Raw genomic sequence first — 13,627 nt, forward strand, 5'->3', positions numbered from 1 at the left:
TAGGTCTCAGAGCGGGTGACATCACCACAATGAAGGCTCCTAGAGTTGTCTCACTTGGTCTTTCCTTACTACTCGCATCCCATCTCCTCACTTGTATTGTATCGCAACTGTATTGGTGGAGAAGGTACAAGGTCCCTCCCTTCTATTATTCTTCACTAATGAGTAGAGCAATAGAGGAAGGATGAATTAAGAGCCTAGCACTCACCTGTCAACTAGCTCACATGTACTATACACTCACCTTCTCCGCATCAATCTAAACAGCCGGCAGAGCAGAGCAAATATAGCACCCTCAGAATACATTGCGGGTATTTAATTCTGCTACATTGACTCAGATCACACAGTCTGTAGCTGAGTTACACTGTCCGTAGCATAGGTGGTGGTGAAAGGGGTGTGACTGCACACAGAGGTAAGCTGCAGGTGAGTTCTAGCAGCCACTGATGTAATACCCCATGAAACTTGAAGTAGTGTCTCCTCCTGCCTAAGCATCTCTGCTGCAGGAGGATCTCTTCCTGCAAATTTTCTCAGATTTTCTTCATTCAGCTACACTCTCCAGTGGTTGGCATGCTAGCTACAAGTGTAATTTGGTCAGGGTTTGTGTCCCGGCCAGCCATACAGGGATGAAACTCATACATTACATTACAGACCATGGAAAAAAAGTGAGACACTTCACTGTAGTCACTCTTCAGGTTATTTGTCTATTGCCTCCACTATGCGTGCTCTACCCTCTTGGTTAAAGTGGATGTAAGATTTTCTTATGGCCTGCATAACCAACGCATACATACAGTGCCTTCGCAAAGTATTCAGACCCCTTGACTTTCTCCACATTTTGTTACGTTTCAGCCTTATTCTAAAATCCTACCCCATAATGACAAAGCGAACAGGTTTTTAGAAATGTTTGCAAATTTAATACAAATAAACAGAAATAACTTATTTACGTAACTATTAAGGCCCTTTGCCATGACTCGAAATTGAGCTCAGGTGCATCGTTTTTCCATCCTCATTGGTCAGAGAGGTTTCTACAACTTGAAAAATTAAATTGATTGGACATGATTTGTAAAGGCACATACATGTCTATATAAAGATCTCACAGTTGACCGTGCATGTCAGAGCAAAAACCAAGCCACGAGGTCAAAGGAATTGACTGTATAGCTCCAGGAAAGGATTGTGTTGAGGCAACAGATCTGGGGAAGGATACCAACACATTTCTGCCTCATTGAAGGTGCCCAAGAACATAGTGGCCATTTTCAATTGGAAGAAGTTTGGAACCGCCAAGATTCTTCCTAGAGCTGGCTACCCGGCCAAACTGAGCAATCGGTGGAGAAGGGCCTTGGTCAGGGAGGTGACCAAGAACCCGATGGTCACTCTGACAGAGCTCCAAAGTTCCACCATGGAGATGGAAGAACCTTCCAGAAGGACAACCATCTCTGCAGCACTGCACCAATCAGGCCTTTATGGCTGAATAGCCAGACAGAAGCAACTCTTCAGTAAAAGGCACATGACAGCCCACTTGGAGTTTGCCAAAAGGCACCTAAAGACTCTCAGACCATGAGAAACAATGTTCTCTGGTCTGATGAAACCAAGATTGAACTCTTTGGCCTGAATGTCAAGCGTAATATCTGGAGGAAACCTGGCACCATCCCTACGGTGAAGCATGGTGGTGGCATCATCATGCTGTGGGGATCCTTGATGAAAACATGCTCCAGAGCGCTCAAGACCTCAGACTGGGGGCGAACATGACAACAACCCTAAGCATGCCGCCAAGACAACGCAGGAGTGGCTTCAGGACAAGTCTCTGAATGTCCTTGACTGGCTCAGCCAAAGCCCGGACCTGAACCTGATCAAACATCTCTGGAGAGACCTGCAAATAGTTTTGCAAGCAACGTTCAACATCCAAACTGACAGAGCTTAAGAGGATCTGCAGAGAAGAATGGGACAAACTCCAAATACAGGTGTGCCAAGCTTGTAGCGTCATACCCAATAAGACTCGAGGCTGGAATCACTGCCAAAAGGTGCTTCAACAAAGTACTAAGTAAATATCTGAATACTTGTGCTATTTCAGTTAATTTTGAATACAAACGACTTTTCATTATGGGGTATTGTGCGTAGATTGAGGGGGGAAAATGATTTAATAAATTTTAGAATAAGGCTGCAACGTAACAAAATGAGGTCTGAATACTTTCCGAAGGCACTGTATGATGGGATTTTTATTGGCCTTGTACATGTGGCTTGTCATTTCTATAATGAAACAGGATTAACAAATCCTCACACATTGTTTACATTTTGTTGAGATGTTCTCTATTTTAAATGATACAATTAGAAATAGGAAAAGCACATCTGAGAACGTGTGTATATGTGGGAAATAATTTGCTGATACTGGCAAGATAACTGGGTTTTTGTTTTTTTATCAGACAATTAACTAGGCTAACCATGTTGAAGGCCGCCAGCTACTGTACATGCCGTCATGAAATGGATTAGTGCAAGCCCCACCCTTGTAATGAAGGTAGGCCTTAAGGATGACATGCTCAGGAGAGAGACATTAGCAAATATCACTATCATGAGGGTGTGCAGAATAGAATATTTTAAGGTTCATTTGTAATTTGTTTGCTTCATGTTATATATCATCCTGGTGTAATTAATATGCAGTTCACAATTATTACCAATTATTACCACTTGTAACGTGAGGTTGATAATACATGCCTAGCACAAGCTAGCAGTTCATTAAAATTACAGTATGTTTGTTGAAACTAAGTGGGCAATACACCTGGGTAAAATATAGTTGCGTTTTGGAGGAAGCAAACAAAGACCTAGGAGAGAGATTGGTGACGGGGGGGGGGGGGTTGATTGTACTGCTGCTAGCCAACTTTTGATGTAAACAATTAGTTATATTGTTGGCTGTCGTGAGAGAACTTAATCTATCTAGCTGAATAACCAGGTTAAACTGAGCTTTCTATACAGTCACATCCCGCTAGCTATGTGGTTATTTTTGTGCTAGCCAAGTGTAGCCCACACCACCAGAGCAAACAGATAAAACAGGAAATAAACATTGATGATTTTGTTTAGTAGATCTGATAGCAACAAGTCCGTGTGTGTATAGAACTCGTTCGTTTTTTTGGTTGGCTCAAGAAAAATGAACTTGTCATTTTGTGCTAGCAAGCCAACTAACTAGCTAGCTAGAAATTATGGAATGCCGCAGCACCGAATGTTTACTGGGGAACCTCTTGGTTGTGCGTGCATATAGAACTTGCTACTGTTTTGACAGTTGAAAAGGTCTTCATAATAATAGTTCTCCCTGAACGAGCCGACTGAAGCTCCCGATTACATGCTCCAATACACCCAGTCTCCATAGGTCTGTCAGGCCAGAATATAGGAGAAATTACATCTACACATTAAATGATGCACACAGAGCAGTCATTGCTCCCTCTTAAACACTCAATTGTTCACTGTGTGAGAAACGGGACCTGTAGAAAACCTTAACAGCAGGTGGAAGAGTGAAAACTGGTACACTACACCCACAATAACATCTGCTAAACACATCTATGTGGCCAATACAATTTGATTTGATTCACACTTGAATATTGACTTAAATAGATGAGTTTTGTTGATCTGTAATCTGCAGTTCATTCTGGGAGGCCGTCCTTCTTAAACCCTGGTCTGTAGAACTATAGGATCTTACCCATTCCTTCCTTCCTCCGTGTGTGCGTTGTATCTAATTGGATGTCCAGAGAGAGAGAGAGGAGGAACTGAGTGGATTAACTAGAGACTGCGTCAGGCCAAAGGCAGTGACGACAGGGGGCTAACATAAGAAGTACGTGATCCACACACACACACACACACACACAGCTCAGTGGCTGCAGTGCCATACATGGACTACGGAGTCATTAAAAGTAGTTTTTCAACCACTCCACAAATATATTGCTAACAAACTATAATTTTGGTAAGTCGGTTAGGACATCAACTTTGTGCATTACACAAGTCATTTTTCCAACAATTCTTTACAGACAGATTTCACTTATAATTCACTTTATCACAATTCCAGTGAGTCAGATGAAAAATAGAACCGTTTGGCCATAATGACCATCGTTATGTTTGGAGGTAAAAGGGGGAGGCTTGCAAGTCGAAGAACACCATCCCAACTGTGAAGCACGGGGGTGGCAGCATCATGGTGGGGGTGCATTGCTGCAGGAGGGACTGGTGCACTTCACAAAATAGATGTCATCATGAGGATGGAAAAATATATTGAAGCAATAGCTCAAGACATCAGTCAGGAAGTTAAAGCTTGGTCACAAAGAATACTTCCAAAGTTGTGGCAAAATGGCGTAAGGACAACAAAGTCAAGGTATTGGCGTGGCGATCAATCCCATAGAAAACTTGTGGGCAGAACTGAAAAAGTGTGTGCGAGCAAGGAGGCCTACAAACCTGACTCAGTTACACCAGCTCTGTCAAGAGGAATGGGACAAAATTCACCCAACTTATTGTGGGAAGCTTGTGGAAGGCTAACTGAAACGTTTGATCCAAGTTAAACAATTTAACGGCAATGCTACCAAATACTGATTAAGTGTATGTAAACTTCTGATCCACTGGGAATGTGATGAAAGAAATAAAAGCTGAAATAAATCACTCTGCTATTATTCAGACATTTCACATTCTTAAAATAAAGTGGTGATCCTAACTGACTGTCTTAAGACAGGGAATTTTTACTAGGATTAAATGTCAGGAATTGTGAAAAACTGAGTTTAAATGCATTTGGCTAAGGTGTGTGTAAACTTCTGACTTCAACTGTATATTTACCTCGAGTGTGTATTTATGGACCACTAACAGATTGAGAGAATGAGTCCATCTACCGGTATGCTACTACTTTCACAGAAAACCACAAAAAGGTATTTCTTTGCTAATTAACTCAAGACACTGGCCTGTGTCCTATGTCCTGAGTTGTAACACACTCACAGATACAACCTACAGCCTATCTACTACTGTTGAGGCCAATGTAGCTGATGTTCGCATGAGTGTTTATATATTATGATATTGAGAAAGCAGAGGCCAGAGGGACAGAGAAAGAGAGAATAACAAAGGAAGAAAAAGCCAGAGGGATGGAGCGAGAGAGAGTAGCTGTTGTGTGTGTGGGTGGATGCGACCGGTTTGAACCAGTCAGCTGTGACTCTTACTGAGTGTTGAAAGGACAGCCCCTTTTACAGCAATGCATCCCTGCAGAACAGTTAGAATGCTTTAGCCAGAGGCCTGCAGTAGTCAGTAAATACATGGGGCCTGGGGCCATTTGGGGTCCACCATCTGATGCCATTACTGTTCAACACTGTCAAGTGGTCAAAGTGAAGTCTTAAATTAACATTTAACACACTTCACAGTTTAATGTAATGGCAGAGGAAGAGAACTCTTACCTACAGATGGGTAGCGAAAGGGCAGGTCAGGAGAGATCATGGAAAAAAGAGGGAGACAAATAGATGAACATATAGTACACACACGGATCTACAATTGTGTGACTGTGCCACAAGCCACTTCCGAACAACGAAATTATGCAGAGACTCAGATTTTTCACTTTATAAAAGGTAAAACATGATTTCAAAGTCTAACAAATCAATGAACAATTTCTACAGAAAATTTCACAAAAACACCTATTACTGGAAGAATGATTGTAAAATCTGTTTCATTCTGTAACCAAATGTATATCTGCACAGTTATTCATGTAAATGTGTTTTTGAAAAATGTTCTGTGAAAATTGTTAAGTGTTCCTTGTGCAGAGTTGTATGGTTTGTTAAACTTTGAAATCAATGGTTATGGTATACATTTTAAAGTGAAAAATCTGAGTTTCAGCGTAATTCCATTGCCATGGAATTTCCCATAGGTTTACAGTAAATATGTCTGTATAATACACAAATAGTGTGTATGTGTTGATGTATGAGGGGTTTTGGGTTAGGCAAGGGCAGGACCAGTGACTAGGCCAAAGGGGAGGGTAGAGCAAAACAAATGGTTGTTCCTGTGTTTAGGCTACACACCGTTACACCACAGAAAAGCACTTCCTAATAATTGGCCATATAATATGCCACCTGAGAGTCACCCCACACACCCTCTTGTTCTCGTTCTTTCTCTAGTCCCTAAGCCTGCTGACTCATTTAACCCAGAGCAATAGGGTCTATCCTCACTCAGCATAATCTAAATCAACACTACATCATTACCATAAATAGGCATACATTGTTTTCCATACATTCAGTGGTTTTGTCATGGTTAATCATCCTTAAATCAATCAAAACAGTCACCCTGCAGGTGTTTCCCGGGCTCAAAGTAGGGCTAGGCGATATCGAATTAATCCGAATGCATGTTTTTGCACTATATTCTAAAATGCCTGTATTGCAGAATCTAGGTTAAGTATTTATGTGCGTTTATGTCCGCTTGTTCTCATGTGGTCTTTTTGGTCTGGTCTCATTTGCTCTTTCTGTGCACGTTCATTTACACCAGAGATCTGTATATAATGATGTCGCCGCCCTAACAATGGGAGTTGTTGTCACAAAGAAGGGGCATGCAACAAGCTTAGGTTCAAAATAAGCGCATCAAAACGCATTGGGCTTATTTTGCCGAGAGTGAAACCTCTCGCTTCGCCTATTTCTCCCAAGCCCTTCCCTCTACCACAACAACAAAGGTGAGAGTACCTTCTTCCTCTCTGACAAACGGTTTCAACTGACTATTTGCATTGGAGGTTTACTCCAACAGAATTGGTTATATAGACACCGAAACAAATGGAGACATTATTTGACTGTAAGAGGAGAAATTAACCTTTCGATCCCTACCCTGTTTATATTTCAACTACTCAAATTTCGAGCAGAGCAGACACTACTAAAACAGATCTACCAATGAACAATCATTCTGGAAAATGAACGCTTAGTTTGTCACGCCCACATTAAGGTACCACGTATCGCTAGCAGCATTTTAGTCAAATAAAGATTATTATATTAGATGTTAAGTCTGTTTTATAAATGTGAAATAGGCATAAAATAATTAAGGAATTTGCCACTCGTTCTCATTCTGATAAATAAGGTAGGCCACTTGATTTCAACATCTGAACAAAGTGGACAGGCTAGCATGCTGTTCAAATAGTTGGAGATGGACAGAATGTTGTGTTCATAACAATTCAACTGTTTTTCCTTGTTAGCTGAATTCAGAGCTTGTGAAATTATACCTAGATGCAAGTTGGCTAAACTTGAAATATAAAATATTAGCTGGCTACTCACTAGCACGTGGGCTTGTGCTTGAGTGATTGTTTATGCCTGCTACATTATTTGTGAAGGTGCATTTTGCATGGTTCTGGTTACATTTGTAACAAAAAGGTCATTTTTATAGACAGACCTGAAAGCCAGATCAGTGATTGCAAAAAAAGCAATTACAACTATTTTGATTAAACGAGGTCTGAATTAGATTATTGCTGACTGTACACTGCATTCTGTTAAAATGCAGTGTATTTCTGCATTCTGTTAAAATGCAGTGTATTTGACCTTTACATTGTACAACAAAGCTAATTTAGAGATAATATATAGATATATTATTAAATCAAGATATATATCGTGAATTGCCCACACTTTTCAAAAAATGTGAGATAATGGTTTTAGACCATATCGCCCAGCCCTAGCTTACGTGCTGACATTACATAACTGTCCATTGGTCTCCTCCCAGGTCAAACGAGTACCACATATCTCTAGACTCTAAACCACTTCAATAGACCCCGAATATTTACACAGTATAGGGCTACGTTTTGTCCTCTCTCTCCCCTCTTCCTTCAAAACCAGCAGACAAACAACCTATCAGGGAGATTGTCCAGTGAGCAGTAGAGGGAGGAGACTGATTAGGAGGAGTGACACTGACAACTGGTGGACATCAGAGGTAACAGCATAGTTCACAGGTCTCAGATGTATGCAGCACAATGGATGTCTAGCCAACATGAATTTGATCTCCACCTATATGCCAGAAATAGCCTCGGGCCCTATGCTTACTAGATTACTGCCAATGATACAAATTTAAGTTTCAGATCACCATGGCAAACAAAATAATGATATTGGGCCTATATTATAGGCAAGGGCTATACTCTTCCTAAAATCGGTGTAAGAACAATGAGTTTGAGTTTGAGTTTATTTTTACAGGGACAGTGCACATTAATCAACGTTTCAGTAAAAGTGCCGGTTTTAGCCAGCCGGCTAATTTTCAACCGCAGTCCCTGGGCAGGTTATTAAAAACAATTACAATATAGACAATAGCAACATAGGACAAGCAAGATATAGCATACAGACAGAGCAACATAGGACAAGCAAGACGTAGCATACAGACAGAGCAGCATAGAACAAAAAGCAGCAAGTCAAAATTCATAAAAGCAACAAAGTGTTTCCACACCTCACAAGCTACAGACAACAATGGCAAACAATTATAATATTATAAACTCACTTTCATTCAAATTCAATTTAGCTAAAAGTTCATTTTAAGTGCTTTAAGAGTAGCCTTATTCAGTGCATCAAATTCTTTAAATAATGGAACATATTATTTACTGTTTTACGTACTTTAGTTAGTTTTTTTTACACATAGGAAACAAATATTTTACGTATGGCATCTGTTGACCAGCATCATATTCTGTTCTATTTTCTAATTATTTAACCACTTATTTTCTGTCTTGTTACACATAAAAACATTATGCATGGCATATCTCAGTTGTCTACCTTTCGCGGAGAAGTCTCTCTCTCCCCCCACATCAGTAGAGAACGGGCCCTATAACAAAACTGCACAACCAGTTTTATCTCTCCCCTGTAGTCCCAAATAAAGTCAATTCAAATCGATAGATAATATCAGAAGATAAACTTTGGCAGTGACTGAGTCTTTATGATTAAGTCTATGAGCTTTGCACACCTGGATTGTACAATATTTGCAAATTCTTTCAAAATTCTTCATGCTCTGTCAAGTTGGTTGTATTTGTAATGGCATCAGATACTCTTCCTGGGGTCCAGCAAAATAAAGGCAGTTGCACAATTTTAAAAACATTACAATAGATTCACAACACATTAAGTGTGTGCCCTCAGTGGGTCTTATGTTTGTGGAGGTATAAATTCACAAGCTCTGAATTCATTAGATTATTGCCGGCTGTTTGAAATGCAGTGTATTTGACCTTTAAATTGTACAACAAAACTTGAGTTAAAATTTATTTGTACACCGATACCGATAATTGGAGGACCAAAAAAGCCCGATACAGATTTATTTTTATTTTTTTATCGTCAGATTTATTATTTATATTTGTAATAAATTACAATTACAACAATACTGAATTAACACTTATTTTAACATAATACACAAATAAAATCTATTACGTCTCAAATAATGAAACACACTGTTGGAGAAGAAAGTAAAAGTGGAATATGTGCTATGTAAAAAAGCTAACGTTTAAGTTCCTTGCTCAGAACATATGACAGCTGGTGGTTCCAATATTCCCAGGTAAGAAGTTTTAGGTTGAAGTTATTATAGGAATTATAGGACTATTTCCCTCTATACCATTATTATTTCATTAACCTTTGACTATTGGATGCTCTTATAGGCAACATATTATTGCCAGCCTAATCTCAGGAGTTGACTAGTGATTATGTTATGGGGCGTCAGGGTAGCCTACTGGTTAGAGCGTTGGACTAGTAACCGGAGGGTTGCAAGTTCAAATCCCCGAGCTGACAAGGTACAAATCTGTCGTTCTGCCCATGAACAGGCAGTTAACCCACTGTTCCTAGGCCGTCATTGATAATAAGAATTTGTTCTTAACTGACTTGCCTAGTTAAATAAAGGTTATAAGCTAAGTTTAATGCTAGCTAGCAACATACCATGGCTCCTTGCTGCCTGCACTCGCGTAACAGGTGGTCAAGCCTGCCACGCAGTCTCCTTGTGGATTGCAATATAATCGGCATCCAAAAATGCAGATTACCGATTGTTATGAAAACTTGAAATTGGCCCTAATTAAATTGCCCATTTCGATTAATCGGTCGACCTCTAGTCCAGATCAGTGCAGGACGCACTTTCTCTACTATCCTTGCAAAGAGACGTATAATTCTTGAGGAAAAATGTCCACCCTCCATTGCAGTCGATGGCTGCACAATTTTATTCACTTTTTAAAAAAAACTGTAATTGTTGTTGGGCCAGGAGTTGGGAAGCATTTCTCTCCAACAATGTAAAAATGTCCATGTCCTTGACTGTACATGACCGATATGAAAACATGTGTATATGAATTGAATTGATCTGATATTGTATACCATGGAATGTAGGTAAAAATATTTGTGAAATATGAATAAAAAACAAACTTCTAAATAAATCCTGACAGCCAATAGGCACTAGATGGAGCAAGAGACTAACACTACTCAGTGACCGTAATAGCTGAATTAATACAATAGATCCATTACCTCTCCCTCCTCAGTTTTGCCCCGTCATAGAGCCATTACCTCCTGAGTCCTGTACAGTCTGCAAATAAAACTGACCCTGTAACTGGAAGCTCTGCTCACCCAGGCCTCTTCAATGCAGCAAAATGCTCCTCTCAAAACAAAATTGGTAAATCATTCCTACATTTTACCCAAACTTTATGGTAACAGAGGCCTAGAAAGAGAGTCAAGGTAACGCATTAGTGTGCCTTAAAAACATATGTTTCAATAAATAGACCACGAGAGGTGTTGTATGAATGTTTTACCGAGCTATCATTTCAATAACTATTTGAGTATGTGTGTGCATGAGCATGTAAAGGTTAGTTTATGTAATCTGAACTAGCTGGCCCAAAAACAAACAGCACAAAGTCATGTTAAAACGACTCTCTCATTCTGAACACAACCATCAGAGATGACAGCTCCTCTACTACATAAACCTCTCCATCACCGCAGGACCACGCGGTGAAGCTAGGTGGGTGATTGTGAGTGTCTCCAATCCATGCAGCTTTAGAAAAGAACCCAGTGCCTTCAGTGCTCTCTTTGCCTGTGGGTATGTTTTGTCCGCTGATGAGACATGATAAAACCGACACACTCCACACGTTCCACCATGTAGAAACCAGGTGGAAAATATGATCTGACAATAGATCTGTGTAATATTAGGACTTTAACAAGGTCTGACTCACTGCCCATGACCTCAGTGTATGTTTGAGACTAAACAGGAGGTTAAAATAAAACAAACTGTTTTGAGGTTATTGCAGGACATAGCCTACATTCACCCTGTTGGGCGGCGCACAATTGGTCCAGCATCGTCCGGTGAAGACAGTCACTGTAATTAAGAATTTGTTCTTAACGGACTTGCCTAGTTAAAACGGTTCAATAAAAATGTTTCAAAAATGTGCATCAAAAATGTGTTTCTGATGCAACAGTAAACAGTTGTGACAGAACAGAGTGATGATGCACGTGATATATTAATCTGTCAACAGGACGACAACATCAAATAGCCATGCCTGAACACCCCCGCACCCACCTCACACGTTACCTATTACAGCGCACAGTGCAAGCCTGTGTGTGTTAGCATGCATGTCCACAGGAAAAGCTATTCATCAATACTGCATGATACCAACACCGGAGCTCAATGTGTGAGTGCATGTCTGCTTATGCATGTGTATGATATGGCACAACAGACTGGATACCATGAAAACCTGTCATCATAACAAAATGCTTAAATCTGTGATTTTATTCATTTTAAATATGAAAAGCTCATAACCTCAGTACAGTCAGACAACACTTGCTACGGAACCAGCAACGATGAGTTCCCAATTTATGACCTGGCACATGCACCCAAGCACACACCCTGCAGTGCAAAGATCAGAAGGACTGTCCTGCCTGTTATTCAGAAGCAAAAAAAACCTGCGTGAAAGAATAAACAGGTCGTTAATTTAAAAAATTGGGCAAGGAGTCCAGATAAGTAGGTACAGTAAGATGTACCCGGGGCAACACTGCAGTAAATACAACCTGTCAGACATATACTGACAAAACTGCCCTGTCATCATCAACATCAGAGGTTGGTTAACCCAGCAGACTGACTGAACAGGCTTCTGGTTTAGTTAGGGGTTACATGGCTGACTGAAGCCTCAATCCCTGGGGCCCAGTTTTCAAAAGTTATCTAGAATTAGCCTATCGGATAGGATTGAATGGATTGAATGCATAGAAATAGAATGAATGGAAAGGGACAAATTATTGACCAGCCAGAGAAAAAAAAAGGCAGTCAGAGGTGTGGTGAGGGGTGAGGACATCACAGAGAGGCAGGCAGCCACGCAAGCTCTGGCACTGACACTTAAGAAATGACTCAGTGCTAAGCTAAGTGCTAAAACAAGGGCTACTCAGTGCTGAAGGGTAGCACAGGGGATGAGCATGCTACAGAGGGGCTATTTCTATTGGTAATATAAAAGGCTACACTAAAGGCTAAGAGAGCAGGGTCATGCTGTATGCTAATGCTAACGTGTTAGCCACAGAGTCACAATACCCATGGGCTCTCATTCAGCGCTGTCACCATAGAAAAGGGGATTAGTTCACAAAGTGAGGGGGAGCAGCTATTAAATCCAGAGACAGGATTAAACACCACATATGACCTATCAAATGATATGGATACATTTAAATAGATTGTTTTAGAGCACCAGGCTCCAACAGTATATAATGGAAGTTAAAACCCAAACATGCGTCTCAGTCCTTCAAGAATGTGAGACTACGTACTACTGCGCAGGAAGGTGGAGATTTGAAGAAGCTCATTTAGGAGGGAGAATATGGGAGTTTGAGTTCAGGAGAACTTCATTCTTGGATTTTAGGTTTAGATTAAAAATTAAGACTGAAGTGAGAGAGCAAGTGAGAAAGAGTGAGAGAAAGGAGGGGGATAAATTATTTTGTGCCAAGCTATCGTCTCCCCCAGTGACCTCATTTCACACGGGCCGGACAGACCGGGTTAGACTGGGGCTGTTCAGCCGGTGACACAAGGGAAATTTAATTGTGCCTGCTCACTAGAGCAGCAGAGACACATGGGCCTTCACGCAAGGCAGCAGCATGCTCACAGAGACAGAGCGTTAGAGAGAGGGGGGTGGGGTAGGTTGAGGCAGACGGTGTGTGATGTGCAAAGTAATCTATTGCAAGTGTGTGTTCCTATGTGCACAAGTACATTCCTGGGTCCAGGACCAGACAGCGTTTTGGTCACAGGAATTCCAGGTATGATTCAGCGCATCACAGTGTTCAGAGAGCTAACAGACTAGTAGACGACCTCTATCAACACCATTCAATACTAATACAGGGAGAGACGGGGCCAGACAGAGGGGAAGAGTGAGGGACAGAGGGAAAGTGTGAGTGACTTACCCCTAAGTTTAATTCACAATGACTGAAGTTTAAATTAAATGCTGCTCAAATTAGAAGTTACAATACAATGACGTCATACCCCTTCAAAGGAGGTAGAAGGCCTAAAAGGAAGATCTGTGCCTGTTGAAAAGCTTTAGCCTAAAATGGCATCCCACATCTGCTTTATATAAAGGTGGTTCCTCCTACCTATTGGTGAAGGAGGGTGTTATGCTATCTAAAGCTTTAAGGCCTCTGAGATGAAAGGTAGACTACAAACAGTCCATTATAACCTATTAGCAATTACTAGGCCAAGACATGTGCACATGCATCAA

At 40.7% G+C, this 13,627-nt stretch overlaps 1 protein-coding gene across 3 annotated transcripts in view; it reads right to left on the reverse strand.

Annotated features, from left to right (window-relative positions):
• tsc22d1 (TSC22 domain family, member 1) overlaps positions 1 to 13,627 on the reverse strand; it is a 57,655-nt gene that overhangs the window by 25,633 nt on the left and 18,395 nt on the right. The gene's annotated exons all lie outside the window — the stretch shown is intronic.

Source organism: Oncorhynchus kisutch, linkage group LG2 (genome assembly GCF_002021735.2).
Source record: "Oncorhynchus kisutch isolate 150728-3 linkage group LG2, Okis_V2, whole genome shotgun sequence".
Lineage (NCBI taxonomy): Eukaryota > Metazoa > Chordata > Actinopteri > Salmoniformes > Salmonidae > Oncorhynchus > Oncorhynchus kisutch.